Below are 23,555 nucleotides of genomic sequence, written 5' to 3'. Positions count from 1 at the left end.
TAGTCTTCTGAGCTCTCAAAAGAATTGCCCTTAATACTCTGTTCACAGCAATCTAGACTTTTTCTGGCTTGGTACTCTAAATTATTTCAACCTCTACCAATTACCAAGTGCCAAAACCACTTTCACATATTCACATATTTGTTAGTAACAGCCCTACTTCTCAGTACCAATTTTCTATCTTTATATGTTTTCTGCTGCCATTATAGAATACCTCAGACAGGTAATTTATTTATTTATTTATTATTTATGTATTATTTCAATAGGTTTTTAGGGAACAGGTGGTGTTTGCTTACATGGTTTAATTGTTTGGTGGTGATTTCTAAGATTTTGTTGCACCCATCACCCGAACAGTGTACACTGTACACAATGCACAATGTGTACTATTTTGTTCCTCCCCTCCACCCTTCCCCTTGAGTCCCCAAAGTCCATTGTATCGTTCTTATGCCTTTCCATCCTCATATTGTAGCTCCCACTTATAAGTGTGTATATACAATGTTTGGTTTTCCACTCAAGTTATTTCACTTAGAATAATAGTTTCCAATCCATCCAGATTTCTGTAAATGCCATTTTTTCATTTCTTTTTATGGTCAAGTAGTATTTCTTTATATATCTATATTTTTTGATGTATATACATTATATCCCATATACATGTATGTATATACATTATATGTATATATGTATATGTATATATGTATACATGTATATATGTACATATATGTATGTACATATATGTATATATGTATATATATGTATGTACATATATGTATATATGTATATGCATAATGATGTATATACATTATATACCAATGTATATATCGTATACATTATATACCAATGTATATATCGTATACATTATGTATATGTATATTTTATATATATATATAATGAAATACTACTTGGCCGTAAAAAGGAATGAAAAAATTGCATTATATATATGGTGCCTATCAATTAATGAGTGGATAAAGAAAATATGGTGTGTGTGTGTGTGTGTGTGTGTATGTATATATATACACACCATATTTTCTTTATATGGTGTGTGTATATATATATATATATATATACACACACCATATTTTCTTTATATGGTGTGTGTATATATATATATATGGTGTGTGTGTATATATATATATACACACACACACACCATATTTTCTTTATCCACTCATTGATAGGCTTTTGGGCTGAAAAAAATCCATATTTTTGCAATTGTGAATTGTGCTGCTATAAATATGCATGTGCAAGTGTATTTTTTTGTATAATGACTTCCTTTCCTCTGGGTAGATACCCAGGAGTGGGATTGCTGGATCCATTGGTACATCTACTTTCAGTTCTTTAAGGAATCGCCATACTGTCTTCCATAGTGGTTGTACTAGTTTACATTCCCACCAACAGTGTAAAAGTGTTCCCTTTTCACCACATCCATGCCAACATCTATTTTTTTTTATTTTTAAATTATGACCATTCTTGCTGGAGTAAGGTGGTATCACATTGTGGTTTGGATTTGCATATTCCTGATAATTAGTGATGTTGAGTATTTTTTTCATGTTTGTTGCCATTTGTGTATCTTCTTTTGAGAGTTATCTGTTAGTGTCCTTAGCCCACTTTTTGATGGGATTGCTTTTTCTTACTTACTTGAGTTTCTTGTAGATTATGTATATTTGTCCTTTGTTGGATGCATAGTTTGTGAAGATTTTCCCCCACTTCGCTGGTTGTCTGGTTGCTCTGCTGATTATTTCTTTTGCTGTGCAGAAGCTTTTTAGTTTACATATCATCTGTTTATCTTTGTTTTTGTTGTGTTTGCTTTTGGGTTCTTGGTGATACAGTTTTTGTCACAGCCAATATCTAGAAGGGGTTTTTATAATGTTATCTGATAGAATTTTAATGGTTACAGGTCTTAGATTTAAGTCTTTGATCCATCTTGAGTTAATTTTTGTGTAATGTGAGAGATGAGGATCCAGTTTCATTTTTCTACATGTGGCTTGTCAATTATCCTAGCACCATTTTCTGAATAGGGTATTCTTTGCCCATTTGTTTTTGATTGCTTTGCCAAAGATTGGTTGGCTGCATTTGGCTTCATTTCTGGGTTCTCCATTCTGTTCCATTGATTTATGTGCCATTTTTATGCTAGTACCATGCTGTTTTGTGACTACAGCCTTAATTATAAAGTTGGGTAGTGTGATGCCTCCAGATTTGTTCTTTTTGCTTAGTTTTGCTTTAGCTATGTGGGCTCTTTTTGGTTTCATATGAATTTTAGGATTGCTTTTTCTAGTTTCGTGAAGAATGATGATGGTATTTTGTTGGGAATTGCACTGAATTTGTAGATTGCTTTTGGTAGTATGGTCATTTTCACAATATTGATTCTACCCATCCATGATCATGGGATGTGTTTCCATTTGTTTTTGTCACCTATGAATTCTTTCAGCAGCGTTTTGTAGTTTTCCTTCATGTAGAGGTCTTTCACGTCCTTGATTAGGTATATTCTTAAGTATCTTATTGTTTTTGCAGCTATTGTAAAAGGGATTAAGTTCTTGATTTGATTCTCAGCTTGGTCACTGTTGGTGTATAGTAGTGCTACTGATTTGGGTACGTTGATTTTGTATCCTGAAACGTTACTAAATTCATTTATCAGTTCTAGGAACTTTTTGGATGAGTTTTATTTTATTTTGAGACAGAGTTTCACTCTTGTCTTCCAGGCTGGAGTGCAATGGCGTGACCTTGGTTCACTGCAACCTCTGCCTCTCAGGTTCAAGTGATTTATCCTGGCTCAGCCTCCCCAGTAGCTGGGATTACAGGTGCCTGCCACCATGCCCAGCTAATTTTTTGTGTTTTTAGTAGAGATGGGGTTTCACCATGTTGGCCAGGCTGGTCTCAAACTTCAGACCTCAGGTGATCCACCCACCTTGGCCTCCCAAAGTGCTGGGACTGCAAATGTGAGCCACCATGCCCGGCCTGGTGAGATTTTTAGGGTTTTCTACGTATATGATTAAATCACTGGTGAACAGCGACAGTTTGACTTTCTGTTTACCAATCTGGATGCCCTTTATTTCTCTGTCTTGTCTGATTGCTCTGGTTGGACTTCCAATACTATGTTGAATAGAAGTGGTGAAAGTGAGCATCCTTTTCTTCTTCCAGTTCTCAGGGGAAATGCTTTCAACTTTTCCCCTTTCAGTATAATGTTGGCTGTAGGTTTGTCATAGATGTCTTTTATTACCTTAAAGTATATTTCTTCTATGCTGATTTTGCTGAGGGTTTTAATCATAAAAGGATTCTGGATTTTGTCAAATGCTCTTTCTGTGTCTATTGAGATGATCATGTGATTGTTTATTTAAATTCTTTTTATGAAGTGGATCACACTTATTGACTTGTGTATGTTAATCATCCCTATTATGAAACCCACTTGATCATGTTGGATTATCTTTGATATGCTGCTAGATTTGATTAGCTAGTATTTTGTTGAGGATTTTTGCATCTCTGTTATTCAGGGATGTTGGTCTATAGTTTCTTCTTTGTTATGTTCTTTCCTGATTTTGGTATTATAGTAGGTGTGAAGTGGCATCACATTTTAGTGTGATTTTTATGATGACCAGTGATGTTAAAAAGCCTATTCATGCGTTTATTTGCCATTAAAAATAAACCTTCTTTGGAGAAATGTCTAAATCCTTTGAAAAAATTTTAAATTATTTGTAGTTTATTGTTGAGTTCTAAAAGTCCTCTACATATTTTTGATATAAGTTTCTTATCAGATATATAATTTGCAAATACTTTCTCTTATTCTGTGGTTTACTTTTGCAATTTACTGATAGTATCTTTCAAGTACAACCATTTTAATTTTGAGAAAAGCCAATTTATCATTTTTTTCTCTTTCATTGCTTCTGATTTGTTGCTATATCTAAGAAACAAATGCTTAATTCAAGGCCACAAATATTTAACATTATTTTTTATTTTTAAATTTTTATAATTGTAACTATTAGATTTAGGACTTTTGTAAAAATTGAGTTAATTTTGTATAAGATGTGAGGTAGGGGTCCAAATTAATTTTTTTGCGTGTGTCTATTTTGTTGTCCTCAACATTTGTTCAAAAGACTATTCTTGGCACCATAGCCAACAACCAAGTTGCCGTAATGTCTGGGATATTTTCTGAACTCCCAATTCTATTTCATTGAGCTTCATGTTAATCTTTAGACTAGCACCAAACAGTCTGCTAATAGTAGCTCTAATAATTTTTCAGCAATTTTTAAATAAATTTCCATTTACAAGATTATGTCATCTGCAAATAGAAACAGTTTCAATTCATTATTTCCAATTGGAATGCATGCCTTTTAATTATTTTTCTTTTCTTTTCGTTTTTTTTTTTTTTTTTTGAGACAGAGTCTCACTCTGTCACCAGACTAGAGTGCAGTGGTGGGATCTCGGCTCACTGCAACCTCTGCCTCCTGGGTTCAAGTGATTCTACTGCCTCAGCCTCCTGAGTAGCTGGGATTACAGGCACCTGCCACCATGCCTGGCTAATTTTTCTATTTTTAGTAGAGACAGGGTTTCACCATGTTGGCCAGGATGGTCTCGATCTCTTGACCTCATGATCTGCCCACCTCAGCTTCCCAATGTGCTGGGATTACAGGCATGAGCCACTGCGCCTGGCCTTTTCTTTTCTAATTGTCTTCCCTAGGGCCTCTAGCACAAGGTTGAATAGAAGTGGTGAGAGTGGAGATTCTTGTCTCCTCCTGATCATGAGGAGAGATACTTCAGTATTTCACTGCTAAGTATGCTGTTATGGGTTTTATTATTTACGTCCATTTTCTAATTAAGAAATTTCCCTTTATCTCTAGTTACTTTTTTCCTAATAATGAGTGTTTTATTTTTGTCAAATACTTTTGCTATAGTTCTTGAAATATGTTTTCTTTTGTCTATTATCTGTTGAGATAAACATGTGATTTTAGTCTTTTATTCCATTAATATAGTGTATTACATTGATGGATCTTTGTATGTTGAAATAAATTTGCTTTCCGGGGATAAATTCCATTTGGTCATGGTATGTTATCCTTTTTACATATTGCTGAATTTGAAATGCTAATATTTGTTTGAAGGTTTTGCATCTATATTCACAAGAGATATTGTTCTGTCGTTTTCTTTTGGTTGGTAGATGCCTTTGTCTGAATTTATTATTAGGCTATTAATAATTTGACAGAATGAATTGGAAAGCCTTCCTTTCTCTTTTACTTTTTATAATAGTTTGTGTGGGAATGGTGTTCGTTCCTCTTTAAATACTTGATAGAATTCACCAGTGACCACTGGTCTTGGGATTTTGTTTGTGAGAATTCTTTTAATTACTATTTCAATCTTTATACTTGTTATAGGTCTATATTGATTTTCAATTTATTTTCATGTTAGTTTCAATAGTTTGTGTTGTCTTTTTAGGAACATATGAATTTCATTTAAATTATCTAATTTTTCAGCATGTAATTGTTAATAATATTGTTTCTAAAAGTCAGTAGTAATGCCCACTCTTTCATTTCTGATTTTAGTAATGAAACAATTTCTTATTTTTCTGTTGGTCAATCTAGCTTTGGCTTCATCATTTTTGTTCACCTTTCAATGAATCAACTTTTAGTTTTGCATACTTTCTCTCACTTATTTGCATTGAAACTCATTATTTTCTTTCTTTTGCTTACTTGGGGCTTAGTTCGCTTTCTTACTTCTAACTTCCTAAGATGAATGATTATTTAAGATTTTTCTTTTTTTCAAATCTGGGTGTTTGCTGCCATAAATTTTCCTCTAAGTTGTGGTTTAGCTGCATGCCATACATATTGGTGTCTTGTATTTTTGTTTAATTCATCTCACTATATTTTCTAATTTCCATTGTGACTTATTCTTTGGCCTATTGTTTAGCAGTGTGTTGCTTAATGTCCATATTGAATTGCAAATGTACTTCTATTATTGATTTATATTATTTTTAGTGATTGAAGCCATGCTTTCAGAATTTCACTTCTTTCAATTTGATTTAGAGTTGTTTTTGTAGACCAATATATCATTTATCCTACAGAATGTTTCATGTGCACTTAATACGGCTTTATATTATGCTCTTGTTAGTTTTCCACGTTCTGTATGTGTCTGTTTGGTCTATGTGGTTTATAGTATTGGTTATGTGATCTATTCTCTTTTGATCTTCTGTCTAGTTGTTCTATACATTATTGAAAGTGAAGCATTAAATTCTGGAACTATTAATTTTTTTGGTCTATTTCTCCCTTCAATTCTTTTTTTTTAAACCTTTATTTTCCAGGTACATGTGCAAATTTGTTATATGGGTAAATTGCTTGTTGCTGAGGCTTGGTGTATGAATGATCCCACCACCAAATTAGTGAGCATAGTACCCACTATGTAGTTATCCAACCCACTCTCACTGCTACCCTCTCCCTTCAAGCAGTCCCTAGTATCTGTTGTTCCATCTTTGTGTCCATGTGTATTCAATGTTTTGTTTCCACTTACAAGTGAGATGTGGTATTTGGTTTTCCGTTCCTGCATTAGTTCACTTAGCATAATGGCCTTCAGCTGCATCCATGTTGCTGAGAAGAATATAATTTCATTTCTTTTTATGGCTATGTAGTATTCCTTGATGTATATGTACTATATTTTCTATATCCAGTCCACCATTGATGGGCACCTTGGTTGATTCCATGTCTTTGCTATTGTGTATACTGCATAAGTCTTTTTGGTAGAACAATTTATTTTACTTTATATATATACCCAATAATGGGATTACTGGATCAAATAGCAGTTCTATTTTAAGTTCTTTAAAAGTCTCCACACTGCTTTCCACAGTGGGTGAATAATTTACATTCCCACCAGCAGTGTATGTGCTCTCTTATCTCTTCAACCTTGCCAGCATCTGTTGTTATTTGACTTTTTAATAACCACCATTCTGACAGATGTGAGATGGTATCTCATTGTGGTTTCAATTTGCATTTATCTAATGATTAGTTTAGATGGCATTTTAAAAATATATTTGTTAGCTGCATGTATGTCTTTTTTTAAAGAAGTATCTATTCATGTCCCTTGCTCAAGTGTCCTTTGCTCATTTTTTAAATGAAGTTATTTATTTTTTGCTTGCAGATTTGTTTAAGTTCATTATAGATTCTGGATATTAGGCCTTTGTCAGATGCATAGTTTGTGAATATTTTCTCCCATTCTGTGGGTTGTCTGTTAACTTTGTTTATAGTTTTTTTTACTGTGCAGAAACTCTTAAATTTTATTAGATCTCACTTGTCAATGTAATTTTTATAACAACTGCTTTTAGGGACTTAGTCATCAATTCTTTGCCAAGGTTGATATCCAGAATGGTATTTTCTAGGTTTTTAAAAAAGATTTTTATTGTTTTATGTCTACATTTACGTCTTTAATCCATCTTGAGTTAATTTTTGTATACTGTAAAAGATGGAGTCCAGTTTCAATTGTCTGCATATGGCTAGCCATTCTTCCCAGTACCATTTATTGAATAGGGAAGTCTTTCCCCATTGTTTGTTATTGTCAACTTTGTTGAAGATCGGAAGTTGTAGGTGTGTGGCTTTATTTCTGGGTTCTCTATTCTGTTCCTTTGGTTGATGTGTGTTTTTGAACCAGTATCACACTGCTTTGGTTACTGTAGCCTTGTAGTATCATTTGAAGTCAGATAGTGGGATGCCTCCAGGTTGTTCTTTTTACTATGGATTGTTTTGGAGATTCAAGCACTTTTTTGGTTTCATATAAATTTTTAGAATAGTTTTTACTGATTCCATAAAAATTGATCTTCATAACTTGATAGGAATAGCATTGAATCTGTAGATTGCTTTGGGCAGGATGGCCATTTTAACTATATTTATTCTTCCTATCCATGAGCATGGACTGTTTCTCCATTTGTTTGTGTCATCTCTGATTTCTTTCAGCAGTGTTTTGTAATCTTATGAGACCTTTCACCTCCTTGGTAAGCTCTATTCCTAGATATTTTATTCTGTTAGTGCCTATTGTATTTCAATAAATGGAATTGTATTTTTGATTTGGCTCTGAGCTTGGACATTTTGGTGTATAGAAATGCTACTAATTTTTGTACATCAATTTTGTGTCCTGAAGTCACTTATTAGTTCTAGAAGTCTTCTTGTGGATTGTGTGGAAATTTCTAAGTATGGAATTATATAGTCTGTGAGGAGAGATAGTTTGACTTCCTCTTTCCTGATTTCAATGCTTTTATTTCTTTCTCTTGCTTGACTGCTCTGGTTATCACTTCTAGTACTACGCTGAGTAAGTGTGGTAAGAATAAGAATTCTTGTCTTGTTCCAGTTCTCAAGAAGAATGCATCTAGCTTTTACTTGTTCAGTATTATGTTGGCTATGGGTTTTTCATAGATGGCTGTTATTATTTTGATTCCTAATTTTTTGAGGGTTCTTAATATGAAGCAATGTTGAATTTTATCAAAGGGCTTTTTCAGCATCTATTCAGATGATGATGTGGTTTCTGTTTATATGGTGAATCACATTTACTGATTTGCACATGTTAACCCACTTTGTATCTCAGCAATAAAGCCTACTTAATCATAGCGAATTAGCTTTTCAGTGTGTTCCTGGATTAGGCTTGCTAATATTTTGTTGAGAATTTTTGTGTCTATCTTTATCAGAGATGTTGGCCTGAAGATTTCTTTTTTTGTTGTGTCTCTTCTAGGTGTTGGTATCAGCATGATGCTGGCTTTATAGAATGAGTTAGGGAGGAGATATTTCTCCTTGATTTTTTGAAGTAATTTTAGAAGGATTGGGACTTGCTATTCATTATGCATCTGGTAGAATTTGGATGTAAATTCATCTTGTCCAGAGTTTTTTTTAAGTTTGTGTGTGTGTGTGTGTGTGTTGGGGGAGGGAGGGGTTGGTAAGCTTTTTATTAGTAATTTAATGTTGGAACTTATTATTGGTTTATTCAGAATTTTAATTTCTTCCTGGTTCAATCATGGGAGGATCTGTGTTTATAGGAACTAATCCATTTCTTCTAGGTTTTCTAGTTTGCATTCATAGTAGTGTTCTTAGTAGTAGTCTCTAAGAGTTGTTTGTATTTCTATGGGATTAGTTGTAATGTCCCCCTTGTTATTTCTGATTGTGTTAATTTAGATCTTCTCTTTTTTAAATTAATGTAGCTAGTGGTTTGTCAATCATATTTAATCTTTCAAATAAACAATATTTTATTTTGTTGATCTTCTGTATGGATTTTCAATCTCAGTTTCATTCAGTTTAATATGATTTTGGTTATTTGTTCTCCTCTTCTGTCTTTGGTGTTTGTTTGCTCTTGTTTTTCTAGTTACTCTAGGTGTGATGTTAGGTGTTAATTTGAGATCTTTCTAACTTCTTAATATAGGTGTTTAATTCTATAAAGTTTTCTCTTAAAACTGCTTTAGCTGTGTCCCAAAGATTTTGGTATGTTGTATCTTTATTTTCATTAGTTTCAAATAATGTTTGATTTCTGCCTTAATTTCTTTCTTTACCCAAAAGTCATTCAGGAGCAGGTTGTTTAGCATCCATGTAACTGTATGGTTTTCATCGATCTTCTTTGTATTTACTTCTATTTTTATTGCTCTGAGGTCTTTGATTGTACCAGTTGTTATAATTTTAATTTTATTGTTTTGAATTTATTGAGACTGGCTTTCTGGCTACAGTATATGCCATGTGTATATGTTGTATATTCTATTGTTGTTGGGTGGAGTATTCTGTAGATGTTTATTATGTCCAACTGGTCAAGTGTCAAGTTTAAGTCCAGAATATCTTTCTTAGTTTTCTGCCTCAGTGATCTATCTAATGCTGTTACTGGGGTGTTGAAGTTTCCCAGTATGATTGTGTGGTTGCTCAGATGTCTTCATAGATCTCTCAGAACTTGTTTGATAAATCTTGGTGCTCCAATGTTGAATGAGTATATGTTTAGGATCATCAAGTCTTTTTGTTTAATTGAGACTTTTATCATTATTTAATGCTCCTCTTTGTCCCTTTTGATTGTTGTTGGTTTAAAGTCTGTTTTTCCTTATATAAGAATCGTTATGCATACTCTGTTTTGTTTTCTGTTTGCATGATAGACCTTTCTCCATCCCATTATTTTTAACCTATAGGTGTTCTTACTTGTGAGATGGGTCTCTGGAAGATAGCGGACAGTTGCATCTTGCTTTGATGTCCAGCTTGCCACTCTATGCCTAAATGGGGCATTTAGTTCATTTACACTCAGGGTCAGTTTTGATATGTGAACATTTGATCCTGCCATTGTGCTGTTGGCTGGTTGTTATGTAGACCTGACTGTATGGTTATTTTTTCATGTCAATGGTGTGTATAATTAATTGTGTTTTCATAGTGACATCTCCCTTCAATTCTGTCAGTTTTTACTTAATGTATTTTGGGTCTCTATTGTTAGGTGCATATTTGTTTAGAGTTGTTATATATTTTTGATGGATTTACTGCTTTATCTTTAGTCTTTATTTCCAGTAACAATTTTTGCCCTGAAGTCTATTTTGTCTGATAATAGTTAAAATGGCTAAAATTAGCCATTTTAGCTCTCTGTTGGTAACTTTTTGCATGGAATATCTTTTCCCATCCTTTTACTTTCAGCTTATTTGTACTTTGAATCTAAAAAGCCTATCCTGATAGACAATACATATTTGAATCTTGGTGTTTTTTAATCCAGTCCGTCATTTTCTGCCTTTGATTTGAATTATTTAATCCATTTATATATTATGTAATTACTAATAAGGTAGAATTTACACCTAGCATTTTGCTATTTGTTTTTTATATGTATTATACTTTTTCTACTCTTCTTACTGAGTTCTTTTGTGTTAAGCAGACATTTTCTAGTTTAGCAATTTTATCTCCTCATCATTTCTTTTACTACTTCCTTTGAGTTTTTTTAGTGGTTTTCTTGGAATTTAAAAATAACACTTCAACATATAGCAATCTGGTTCAGATAGTATCAACTTAAATTCAATAATATATAAAATTGTTGCTCCTATGAACTTCATTCTCTGCCACCTACTTCCTTTGGCTGTTATTTTACATAAATTAAATATTTATCCATTGTATGCTTAACAACATAGATTTATAATTATTGCTTTATCCAGTTATTTTTTAAAAATCAGATACGACAAAAAAGTTATAAACAAAAAGTACACTTACACTCCCTTTTCCATTTACCTATATAGTTACCTTTATCAGAGTTCTTTACTTCCTGTATTTCTTTAAAAATTTATTTTTATTGATACAAAATAATTTTACGTATTTATGGGGTAAATGAGATTTTTGATACATGCATGCATTATGTAATGATCAAATAAGGATAATTATTCATCTTAAACATTTATTATTTCTTTGTATTAGGAATATTTCAAATTTTCTCTTCTTACTATATTGAAATACATAATAAATTATTGTTAACTATAGTCACTCTACTGTTCCATCAAACACTAGAACTTACACTTGCTATCTAACTATATGTTTTTTACCTATTAACCAACCTCTGTTTGCAGCCCCCCCAACTCTTCCCAACCTCTAGCAACTATCATTATACCCTCTTCCTCCATGAATTCATCTTTTTTGGCTCCCACATATGAGTGAGAACATGTGATATTTGACTTTCTGTGTTTGGTTTTGCTTAACATAATGACCTCCATTTCCATCCACATTGACAGGATTTCTTTCTTTTAATGGCTGAATAGTATTTGTTTTGTGTGTGTGTGTGTATGTATATATATATACATATATCACATTTTCTTTATTCATTCACTGATGAACACTTGGGTTGATTTTATCACTTAGTTGTTGTGATTAATACTGCAATTAGCATGAGGGTATTAATTGCACCCTTTGATGCAATCAAAATCAGTAGATTTTCTTCCCTTTGAATAAATACACAGTAGTGGGATTCCTAGATCATATGGTAGTTGTATATTTAGTTTCCTTGAGAAACCTCTATAGTGTTTTCTATAATGGATGTACTAATTTACATTTCCACCAACAGTGCACAAGAATTCTCTTTTCTTTGCATCTTGGCCAACATTTATTTTGTCTTTTTTATAATAGTTATTCTAACTGTGGTGATATATCTCACTGTGGTTTTGAATTGCTTTTCCCTGATAATTAGTGATGTTGAGAATTTTTAAATATACTTTTTGGCTATTTAAATATCTTCTTTTGATTGATATAGGTCTATTCAGATTCTTTGCTTCCTTTTTAACATGATTATTGCCTAATTACCTTTGTTTCAGTCTGAAGGATCCATTTATCATTTCTTGTAGGGCAAGTATAGTAGCAATAAACTCAGTTTATTTTTTTCTTGGAATGTCTTATCTTAATTCCTCCTTTACTTGTTTTTTTAAGACAAGGTCTTGCTCTGACACCCAGGTGGAAGTGCAGTGGTATGATCCTGGCTCACTGCAGCCTCGACCTCCTGGGACTCAAGCAATCCTCCCACCTCATTTATTTATTTATTTATTTATTTATTTAGAGACAAGATCTCACTATGTTGGCCAGGCTGGCCTTGAACTCCTGGGCTCAAATAATCCTCCTGCTTTGGCCTCCCAAAGTGCTGGGATTACAGGAGTGAGCCACTGTGCCTGACCCCTCTCCTTTACTTTTAAAGAAAATTTTACCTGATATAGGATTCTTGATGACAGTCTTTTCCTTTCAGCACTTTGAATATATCATCCTATTGCTTCCTGACCCCCAGGGATTCTGAAGAAACGTCAGCTTGTTAAGTTTATTTAGAATCACTTGTACATGATGAGTGCCTTCTCTCTTGTTGGCTTTAAAAACTTCGGTAATGAGGTGTTTAGGTTTCAGTTTCTTTGAATTTATTTTCCTTTGCATTTATTGACCTTTTCCAATGTATTGATTAAGATTTTTCATCAGATTTTGGACATTTTCAGTCATTATTTTTCCATATTCATTTGCTCTTCTGTTTTCTTCTTTTGGAGCTTCCATTGTGTGAATATCAGTATCTTTGATGATGCCTTATGATACTCTGAGGTTCTGTTCATTTGTCTTTACTCTTTTTTTCTTTTACTTCCTTTGACTGTGTAATGAATTAAACTATCTTCTAGGAAATATATTCTTTATTCTAGCTGGTCAAATCTACTGTTTCACTTCTATGGTAAATTTTTAATTTTTGTGATTGCATTTTTCAACCCTAGAATTTCCATTTGGTTCTGTTTTATAATTTTAATATCCTTATTACAGTCTTCTTCTAGTTGGTGAGACACTATTTTTATATGTTCCTTTCATTATTTAAATATGTCTCTGTATTAGTCCATTCTCATATTGCTATAAAGAACTACCTGAGACTGGGTAATTTATGAAGAAAAGAGGTTTAATTGACTCAAAGTTATATAGGCTGTATAGGAAGCATGGGTATAGAGGCCTTAGGAACTTACAATCATGGAGGAAGGTGAAGGGGAAGCAGGCATATCTTAACATTGCAGAGCAGGAGACAGAGAGTGAAGGGGGAATTGCTATACACTTTTAAACAACCAGATCTCGTGAGTACTCACTCACTATCATGAGAACAGCAAGGTGGAAATCTACCCCCATGGTCCTGTCACCTCCCACCAGGCCCCTCCTGCAACACTGGAAATTACAATTAGACATGAGATTTGGGTGGGGACACAAATTCAAACCATATTAGTTTCCTTTCAGTTTTTCAAACACATCTAAACAAGTTTATTTAAAATATTTGTCAAACAAGTAAAACTTCTGGGCCTTCTCAGTGACAATTTAATTGATTTTGTTATTGTTGTTGTTGTTTACTGGCCATACTTTTGAAGCAGTGCCATAGTCTGGGGTAAATACCTGAGGTTTGTTGCCTCATGCCAAGGAAATCAAGGACACAGACACATGTGGGGTGAAGTTAAGAGTAGAGGGTTTAATAGGCAAAAGAAAAAGAGAATAGCTCTCTCTCCTGCAGAGAGAGATGGGAGCTCTTGAATGGGTCTTCCACCCTGCAGTGGAATGCCCAGGATTTTATAGACAGGCTTGAGGAGGCAATGTCTGATTTACATAGGGCCCACAGATTGGTTGGACCAGGTGTGATGCTTACATAGCATGAGGAAGCTGGCCACCCCATCCTAATCTTCTTATGCAAATGGGCTTTCTACTTGGCTGACGCCATGTTGTCTGCTCCCTACTGCACAAATGGTTGGTGAGAAAAAGGGAAGATAGAACCACCATGTTGAACATGCCTAGTCTCCAGGTAGCCTTTTCCCATTGGCACAGCTGCCAGCGTTCACCCGTGCAAGCTTCCAACTTGCTTGTCTATGTCTGCAGCTTGATTTTACAGACTGCCTTTTGTTAGAAAAGAAATGATTTGGGGGCTGCTTTTCATCAAAAGGAAAACCTTACTGAGGACTTCCTTACCCTCACTATCTGCCTAAATAATTTCTGTCTTTGTCATGTGAAATCTTTGCTTGATTAGCATAGCAGCCTGCTGATGATGGAACAGAGATTTCTTAGATACCTGGAATCAATCATTCTTCAAATCTTTGTCAAGTGGCTATGTGTGCATCTAAGTGCATCTCTTGAACTCTCACAGAGTTTACAACACTGCCTTAGCCTTCACTTCCTGCTTGTGAAGAGCATTGGCCAGAGATGAGAATGTAAAGCCTTTTCACATGTTTAAGCTTTCTTAAACATGTACATAGCTTTGGGAATGCAAAAATCTTGATATCCAGGGCATTTTAGATTCCTAGAAAATTTTCAGAGCATTTTCAAGTCCTCTATTGACTTCTCATTTCCCAGGATTTTAATATTTTGATGACCTTATTGTGTGTTTCAACTATTATCAATTATATCAGGCAGCTGTGATGTTCAACATTTGTCTATAATTGTTTTTTAGGCAAATGCTTTTCCTAGCCCCAGGAAAAGGCTGTTCATATTCTGCAACTTACAGGTCAGTTTAAATAAATATAGCCTTGCAAAAGAAATCTTCCAAAGAACCGCCAGATATGTCAAATAATGAAAAGCTCTGAAAGTGAGACTTTGAAGATCAAACCCTTTTCTGCCCTGTCTAGTGACTACTATATTGCTCACTTTCACTGCATTCACAGGTTGTTCATATTCAATGATATCAAAAGCTTTGGAGGTGGGGGATATGGGAATAGGGAAGGTTAAATTGCCACAAGCTGGCCTACAGACATTCAGCTATTTTTCTTGAATAAATGCTCCCTAGTTTTCTGTAAGCCTTTGGTTAATTTCCAGAGTTCTGAAAAAGTTTATTCTGATGATATTTTTGAGAATATTCTCATTACTTTTATGAAGGAGAATATTTTCTGAGGTCCTTACTCCACCATTTTTATTGATGTCACTTCTAATAAACTTCTAATATTATACCATTGCTGAGTTCCTGGACACAGCTCAATGTGTGGTATATTACACATTGTTGCATATTCTTAAATATTTCATTTAAGATTTTTAGATCGCATTCTCATGGTTTTCCCATTTTAATTGGAGGTGGAAACTAAATCATAGCTTAAAATAGACATTGTCCTGGTGTCAATATATATCCAGTCTAATTATCTAGATTTGTGGGCAATTAAAATGAATGTTCTGAACAATGGCCATTAGTTCTGTAACAACTACACCTTTAAAAATACAGTCATGAATTGCTTAATGACTGGAATACATTCTGAGAAACATATTGTGAAGTGATTTTGCCATTGAGTGAAAATGATAGAGTATATTTATACAAACCTAGATGGTATAGCCCAGTATACACTAGATTATATTGTATAGCCTATTGCTCCTAGGCTACAAACCTGTATAGCATGTTACCGTATTGAATACTGTAGGGAATTGTAATGCAATGGTAAACATTTTTTATCTGAACATATCTAAACATGGAAAAGATGCAATAAAAATTGTATCTTGTAATCTTATGAAACCCCCACTGTTTATATGTGGTTCATCGTTGATCAAAATATCATTATATAGTGTACTTTTATTAAGGGAACTATGAAGAATGGGTTTCTAGATTTTAGAAATGTTTTGTTAGATGCTGATATAAATAGTTGGTGATTTTATCACAGCTAATTTTATCACAGCACTCAACTCCTCAAGCCTTTTACTTAGACAAGATTTTACTGAGCTCTATAAAGATTCTGTACCAGTCTACACAAAGCTCACAAGCACCTGTGACCTACCCACTGAGAATACGTAAAAGTACTGAGAATACGTAAAAGTACTGAGCAGTACTTCATGTTGGATACAGTTTCTAGATCTGTTTCAAATCTTAGTTCTAACTTTTTGAATTATCACAACATCTTTTTGATACATATATACCTTTATAATGTGTATAAAATAAAATTAGCTTGTTCTACAATTTTATATCACACCATTTGAAAATATACTGTGGAATCACTTTAGTAAGATTGATGTCCCTGGTATTTATCCATCCATCTACAAGTTGATTTATTCATTGCCTCCCTCTCTTAACAAAATATTGAATGTTGACTGTGTATCACACATTACATGAGACCCTGCTTATGTAAGAAAAAGTAACAAGCTTTCCTTCTCTGCAAGGAATCCACAGACTATTGAAAAAGAAGGTACATAAGCAAAATCTTGTAATGTTTTGGAATAAGTGCTGTACTTTGGGTGATAATGTAAGTTTGGTTGCACAATGATATGGAAGCAAAATGGAGGGGAAGAGGGACTATTATTTTTGGAAAAGTATAATTTTTATTCTCTAATTTTTTATCTCAATTTTTCTGTGTATCTACTAAATGTTGTCCTTCTGCAACATCTTAGAACTTGGCTGATTCAGTAATTTCTTATTAACCAACTGTCTTCTGACTTTATTTTCTCTTCCCTGAAGTTCTGGGATTCATCAAAGTCAGGATTTAATCACACAGGCTCAGGCCAGACATATGTGAGAACACATTCCATTTGCTACTTGGCTCTGCCAATACACATAAATCTATCCTGTTTTAAGACTGCTTTGTATCAGAGGCAAACATCCACAAAGGAGTCTCTGATCATTCTAATAGGGCCCCTGCTGAAATCACCAGATGCATCTGCTAGTGGGTACTTGGTTCTCATCCAGACCCAGGTTCCTGAAATAAAATTTTCAAAACACAAATCTCTATGTTCGTGGAAATTTTAATGCAACCCATCAAATACAGTTTCTTTGAGTCTTTATTTATTAACTGCAGTAATTTAGAGAGAATAAAAAAGAAAACCCTTGTCAACTTTTAAAAAATCTTCAATAAAACCAGAAGATGCTGAATTTCCAGATGTCTTAAAGATTTGGAGGCTGGATAGAGCATTGTAAGCCAAGCCATTTCTTAGACTAAATCTGCAGAGTGAGCAGGTAGGAATGTGACAAGAATTCTAGGGGTTGGAAATCTCCCTTCCTATAATATACTTGATATATTTATGATAATGTTTTAGTTTATTCCTGTGACTAAGAATTGCTCTTACTCACTTTGTGAATTTCTTTTTTAAAATGTTTAAATTGTGTGTATTTGATTTTTTGAATAGGTAATACATATACATGGTATAAAATTCAAACATATAAAGTATTTAGAAAACACTCTTCAATCCGCCTCTGACCTCAGCCATTCTGCGTACTATAGGCAACCAGTATTTTCTGTCTCTTGCAGTGGCCATGGTGGTGTGCACATCTGTAATCCCAGCTACTCCAGAGGCTGAAGTGAGAGAATTCTCTGGGTTCATTGCTTGAGCTCAAAAGCTGGAGACAAGCCTGGGCAATGTAATGAGACCCAGTTTCAAAAAAGAAATAAAGAAAAAAATGCTTTCTGTCTCTTAAATATTTTTCCAAAAATATTTTATTCATACAAATATATATATATGTATATATATATATATATATATAGAGAGAGAGAGAGAGAGTTGCATGTGTTACTTTAATGGATGGAGCTTTGTTTCTCACTTAAAATTTGTCTTGGAGATAATTTCGTATCATTATGAGCTCTCTAATTCTCCTTTAAGGCCAAATAGTTTTTCAACATGAGGATATATTTTCTCCTACTTGCCTGCCCTCTATCGATGAAGGTTTAGGTTATTTCTAAATCTTATATGCAATACCTTATGTATAACAGAGAGCATATACAATTTCACACTTGTGTGAGTAGATGTGAGGGTGTCTTCTAGTGAAATAGCTGGTTAAAAGAGAACTTTGCGCATTTGCATTTGCTGGATTCTGTGATAGATGATAGATTTTCAACAGCAATATGTGCGGGTACTTCTTTGCTCGTGCCTTTGCCAGCACTGTGAGCCATCAAGCCTACTTTATCTTATACTAAATTCCTTCTACATTTGGATCTATTACTACATTTTCCATTCCATCTCATTATTGTATCTTTATTTTACATGAGCAAATTCCTCATTAGTTTAATTACTTTACACTTATATTAAGTTTTAATATCTGTGTAAGCTAATTATTTCTCAATATTCTTCCCATTTCTTAAGTTCTCTGACTATCCTTGGTTTTTAAGTTTTCCATATTACCTTGACATAGCTTTGCTTATGTGGTTGTTATTAAAATTGTTGTCAGGTTACATTTAAAGATTATCATATGTAAAGTTTTTATGTTTGCAACGTGAAGCCTTCCTATTTAAAAAAACCTTATGTGAATTTCTGTTACATTACTTTTAATCAGAAAAATTTTTAGTTTTATTTGTACATGTCTTGCATATTTCTTAATACACTTATTCCTATATATTTCAACATCTTTTTGCTATCAGAAATGGAAAATTATTTACCTTTAAACTGTCATTGCATTATATATGAATGCTATAAATTTCTATCTATAGCATTGAATGTCATCAAGTTGATATTCACTTACCTTGTAAAATTCTCTTATTTGTTATTGATTTTCAGTTGTAGTTTTTTCATTTTATGATATAAAATAATATTGTCTGAAATTAGTTGTGATTTTACATCCTCCTCTTTTCCCTGCTTTATAACTATACTAATAACACCTTCAGAACAATGTTAAATAATAGTAATGACAAAGGACATCTTACCTAATATCATATCATCCTATTTTATATCATAATATAATCTCATTCTATTAAAATTTTTAAAAATCAAGATTGAAAAATAAATATTATGAATTTCTGTCTAATCTGTGGGAACTATTTTCCACTTCAAACTATTAATATGTTTAATTATATAAGTAGATTTCCATTTTATTTTTTATTATTTTTTAACATCTTCGCATTCCTAGAAAAATTTCACTTGGCCTTATTGTATTTTCCAATGTGTTGCTGGTTTCTGTTTGTTGATATTTCACCTAAGATTTATTATCAATTGTCATAGGGAGATTTGCTACATTATTTTTTATTGCAATATTTGTTGCTGATGCTAGTTGAAAATTTTGTTAACTTCAAATAAAATTTCAGAAGTTTTCCTTTTCTGTGCTTTAGAAAAATTTAAATAGTATTAATTTATCTGGTCTTGAGAGATGTTTTACTCTTCTTAAAATTATCTTAACTTGGTGCTTTTTTGGAAGTAGCTCTTTGATAATTTCTTCATCTTTGTGACTCTCTTTTCTGATTTCCTATTTCTTTTAGAGTAAGTTTTGATAAACATAAATATTTCTCCAGGGGGGGCCAGATGGCTCTGCTCATAAATTTCCTGAAACATTTAAGGCTGAAAATTATCAGCAATGTTAATATGCAAACTCAGAAAATAGGAATGGCATGAACACTTCCCAAATCATTTTATAGAGAGAGATATATTTATTGATTATGTCATTTAGATTACACGTGTACTTAGAGTTTTAAAAAATCACTCATTTGATCTATCATAGAATGAGATTCATGTATTAAAATCTTTTGGCCGGGCGCAGTGGCTCACGCCTGTAATCCCAGCACTTTGGGGGGCTGAGGCGGGTGGATCACGAGGTCAGGAGATCGAGACCACGGTGAAACCCCGTCTCCACTAAAAACACAAAAAATTAGCCGGGCGCGGTGGCGGGCGCCTGTAGTCCCAGCTATGCCAGAGGCTGAGGCAGGAGAATGGCGTGAACCCGGGAGGCGGAGCTTGCAGTGAGCCGAGATCGCACCACTGCACTCCAGCCTGGGTGACAGAGCGAGACTCCGTCTCAAAAAAAAAAAAAAAATTTTTGTTAATTTATTTTTTGTTATCACTTATTTTTCAGCTCCCATAATCTTAGCTTTATAATTGCTGATGCTACTTTCAAATCTTTGTCTGTTACTTCTTCATAGAATATTTCATCCATAAGGAGTTGAAAGTGCCTGTCTATGATTCATTTAATGCCTTTTAAAAGAATTTATTTTATCTGATATAAAGGTCACATTCACTCTTTTTCGTTTGTCTGTATTTTACTGGCATTTGTTTGCAAATCCTGTTATTTACAACACTCTTTGCTTTAGATTATGTCTTAAAAATAATGCAAGGAACATTTTTCTTTGTAAGCTGATATGAATGGCTTCTTTTACTGAGTATAAGTCTTTTGCATTTTTTGGTATAGCATATACGCTTGTTATCTCAAATTATCTTATAATCTGCTTTCTATTTTATATTAGGATGGTACAAAAGTAATTGCTTTTGCACCATCCTAATAGCTTGTAAAAATCTTTAATGTGGCTATGGTGTTGCTTTGTTTTTTGATGTCTATTTCCTTTGATATATTTATTTTTGCCATAATGGTACTTTTATAACTATACCGTTATATAATCCCCCAAGATCTACTTCTTCAGACAGTATATGCTATCACACTAACATGCCAAATATCTTGTTTTCCCCTTCAGATTCACTCTCCATCTTTCTATCTCTTCTCTTTGATTGAGAAGTCTGACCCTTAGGAACCATGTGAATAAATTCCCATAACCTCTGGCTTCTGATTAGGCTCAGCCAATGATGAATTCTGGCAAGTCATAGGCTAGAGGGAGGAGGGAAAATCTGTGCCCTTGACTTACCACCACTGTTCTTTTTATTGGGACCAATTCTATATAACTCTGTGCTCCTGAATTCTAGCAATGCTGCTTTCTTCATTCTTGCTGAGATAGGTATAATAACCCTGGTTCCTGCTTCATTCCCTGCGATTTCCTTAAACCCTCATGTTGTAAAATATCCCTTTGAAAATATTTCATGTTGTAAAATATCCCTTTGAAAATAATCCTGTCTTAAGTTTTCTTCTTTTAAGAATGCTATCTCTTTTCTGTTGGGACCCTGACTGATATGCCTATTATAAACAATGATAAAATTAGCATATTTCCTTTTCTCTCCTCTCATTTCTCTACAATGTCGTCTTCTACTTAATTATGATTTTTCGTAATGTCTACCATCATGCCATTATGAGTATAGACTTATTATTTAAGTAGTCAGTTCTATTAGGTTGGTGCAAAAGTAATTGTGGTTTTGCCATTACTTTTAATAGCAGTAACCACAATTACTTTTGTGCCAGTGGAATAACATAAATTCTAATTTCCTGGTAAAAATGAAGAACTCTGCATCTGTAGACTGCTGCTCACTTTTCACCCCCATCCTCACCTTCAAATGTTTGTTAGTTACAGGCTTTCTACATACTCAGAGCATATGTTTACACCTTATTTTGGTAAACTCATCCCCGTATTTGTTTTAGCTTGCTATTAAATAAATTCAGTGCTTACTGCTAGATGTTTTACCCTCATTTTATAATTATTTTTTGTTTGGCTGGAATTCCACCTCTAGTAGATTTCTTAAATAGTGCTTAGAAGCATTGCCAGATAAAATAAGAGATGCCTGGTTAAAATTTGAACTTCAGAAAAACAACGAGTTGTTGTATTTATTTTATTTTATTTTTTTTGGTGTAAGTGTGTCCCAAGTATTGCATGGGGCATTTTTATTTGCTAAATCTGGCATCCTTATGTCTGGCATATGGTAAGTACTCAGTAAGTGTTAGCAATTTGTATAATTTGGAGTCTGTGAAAATGACAAGCCTATGGTTTGATGGTGATTATTTAGGTTCAGTTTTTCCTGGAACACAGGATGTATTTTCAGCATGTTATTCAAATTTTCTTTTATTTCTTATATATTTTCTTGAGTTATGTACTGATGTAGTAGAAGATGGGTGCAAATTCTTTGCCACTCCCCACCAGAATCAAGTGGTGGGAAATATTCTCACCTAGAATCTGGGCAGGTTGTCTGTTTTTGACCAATAGAATCTGATGGAAGTGAGGCTGTACAATTTCTGAGGCCAGACCTCAAGAGATCTGCAACTTCTGCTTTTACCTTACTTGGAAACTCCCGCTTGGAAGCCAACCACTATGGGCTGGTCAGATGGTTAGACTACCCTGGGATGAAGCCCAAATTAGCTATGTAGAAAGACAGGCCATGTGAAAGAGCCAAATATATTTGGAACATGTAATTCAGCACAGCCACCAGCTGACTGCAGTTGACAGAACAGAGAGCAAAATAATTACCCAGCCGAACCCTTTCTGATTCCTCACCCACAAAAACTGAATACATGAAATGGTGCTTGTTTGGAGTCATTGAATTTTAGGGTATTTTGTTAGGCAGCAATGAAGTTATTATATCAGATTTTTAGAAAATTTTGGGTACTCAGTTTTACAAATGTACACTATCCTTTTTCTCTTCTATAACCAGCATTTTCTATATAGGTATTTTAATCATTTATTCATTATAATGATTTTATTTTGCTCACTTTATTTTTTCATTTCTATAATCATGATCATTATTCCATTTTTAATATTGTCTTTTTGTTTTTTCAAATTTAGCTTAATTTCTATAATGGTTAATATTACATTTATCTTACAGTTCTATTCTGAACACGCCTACTAACTGCTAAGTTCTTTTGCTGTTGGCTTCCTGAATTTCTATACTTTGTACACTTGTGGTTTGTTTCAAAGAAGCAATGGCTTCGTTGATTTAAAAAAAATAAATCATTGTGAAATTTGGCCACAATTTTCATCTTCTTCTATGTTTTCTTCCTTTTCCATGTGGTAGAGTCATGCAAATTTTTCTGCTTTTTCCCTTTTTTGACTAATTATTTAAGTAACAGGTGAGTATTGTTTTACCCTATAATAGCTATTTCTTAGGTGTTTGTTTAAAGAAAGTGTAGCTTGCTGAAATGTCTTTCATTTGAAATGTCTTTCATTTCTCAGAGTTTGGTGTGTGAGTTTATGTGGCCTTTTCTTTCTGCTGCCTAATGACAACAATAGGTAGTTCTGAGATATTGCTTAATACAGTTTCCGTCTTCCTTGAAGTCACTGAGACAGCCTACTTAATGAAAATATAGCTAGTCTGTCTGGCTTTTATTTCTCTCCGTTTCCTGTGCTTTGCAAACACGAAACTCATCCAGCAATATTTTAGATCCCAGTATGGGTACATGCCAGTGGGTGTACCTTAAGATGTGTCTTTCACCTGTGAGAAGGTTTCTGGTCTGTCTGTTATCAGCAGCTTCAGTATTTGCTTTCCTCATCCTCCTGAGAACAGTCCTGCTTGTTCTCTACTGTCTGTGGTACCACTTCCTGCTCAATTATGTTTTGAGGTTGTTATCTGTGTCCATTTTATATAGTTAATGGAGTGTTTCAT

General features: G+C 33.7%; 1 long non-coding RNA gene across 1 annotated transcript in view; it reads left to right on the top strand.

Annotated features, from left to right (window-relative positions):
* Positions 1-17,797, top strand: part of LOC134760205 (uncharacterized) — a 93,799-nt gene extending 76,002 nt beyond the window's left edge. The window contains exon 3 of the long non-coding RNA XR_010137153.1: positions 17,633-17,797. This is a non-coding gene — a long non-coding RNA (uncharacterized LOC134760205). The remainder of the gene's footprint in view (positions 1-17,632) is intronic.
* The last annotated feature ends 5,758 nt before the right edge of the window (positions 17,798-23,555 follow it).

The sequence above is a fragment of the Pongo abelii genome, chromosome 16 (genome assembly GCF_028885655.2).
Source record: "Pongo abelii isolate AG06213 chromosome 16, NHGRI_mPonAbe1-v2.0_pri, whole genome shotgun sequence".
Classification (NCBI taxonomy): Eukaryota; Metazoa; Chordata; class Mammalia; order Primates; family Hominidae; genus Pongo; species Pongo abelii.
This window is presented reverse-complemented; position numbering and strand designations above follow the sequence as displayed.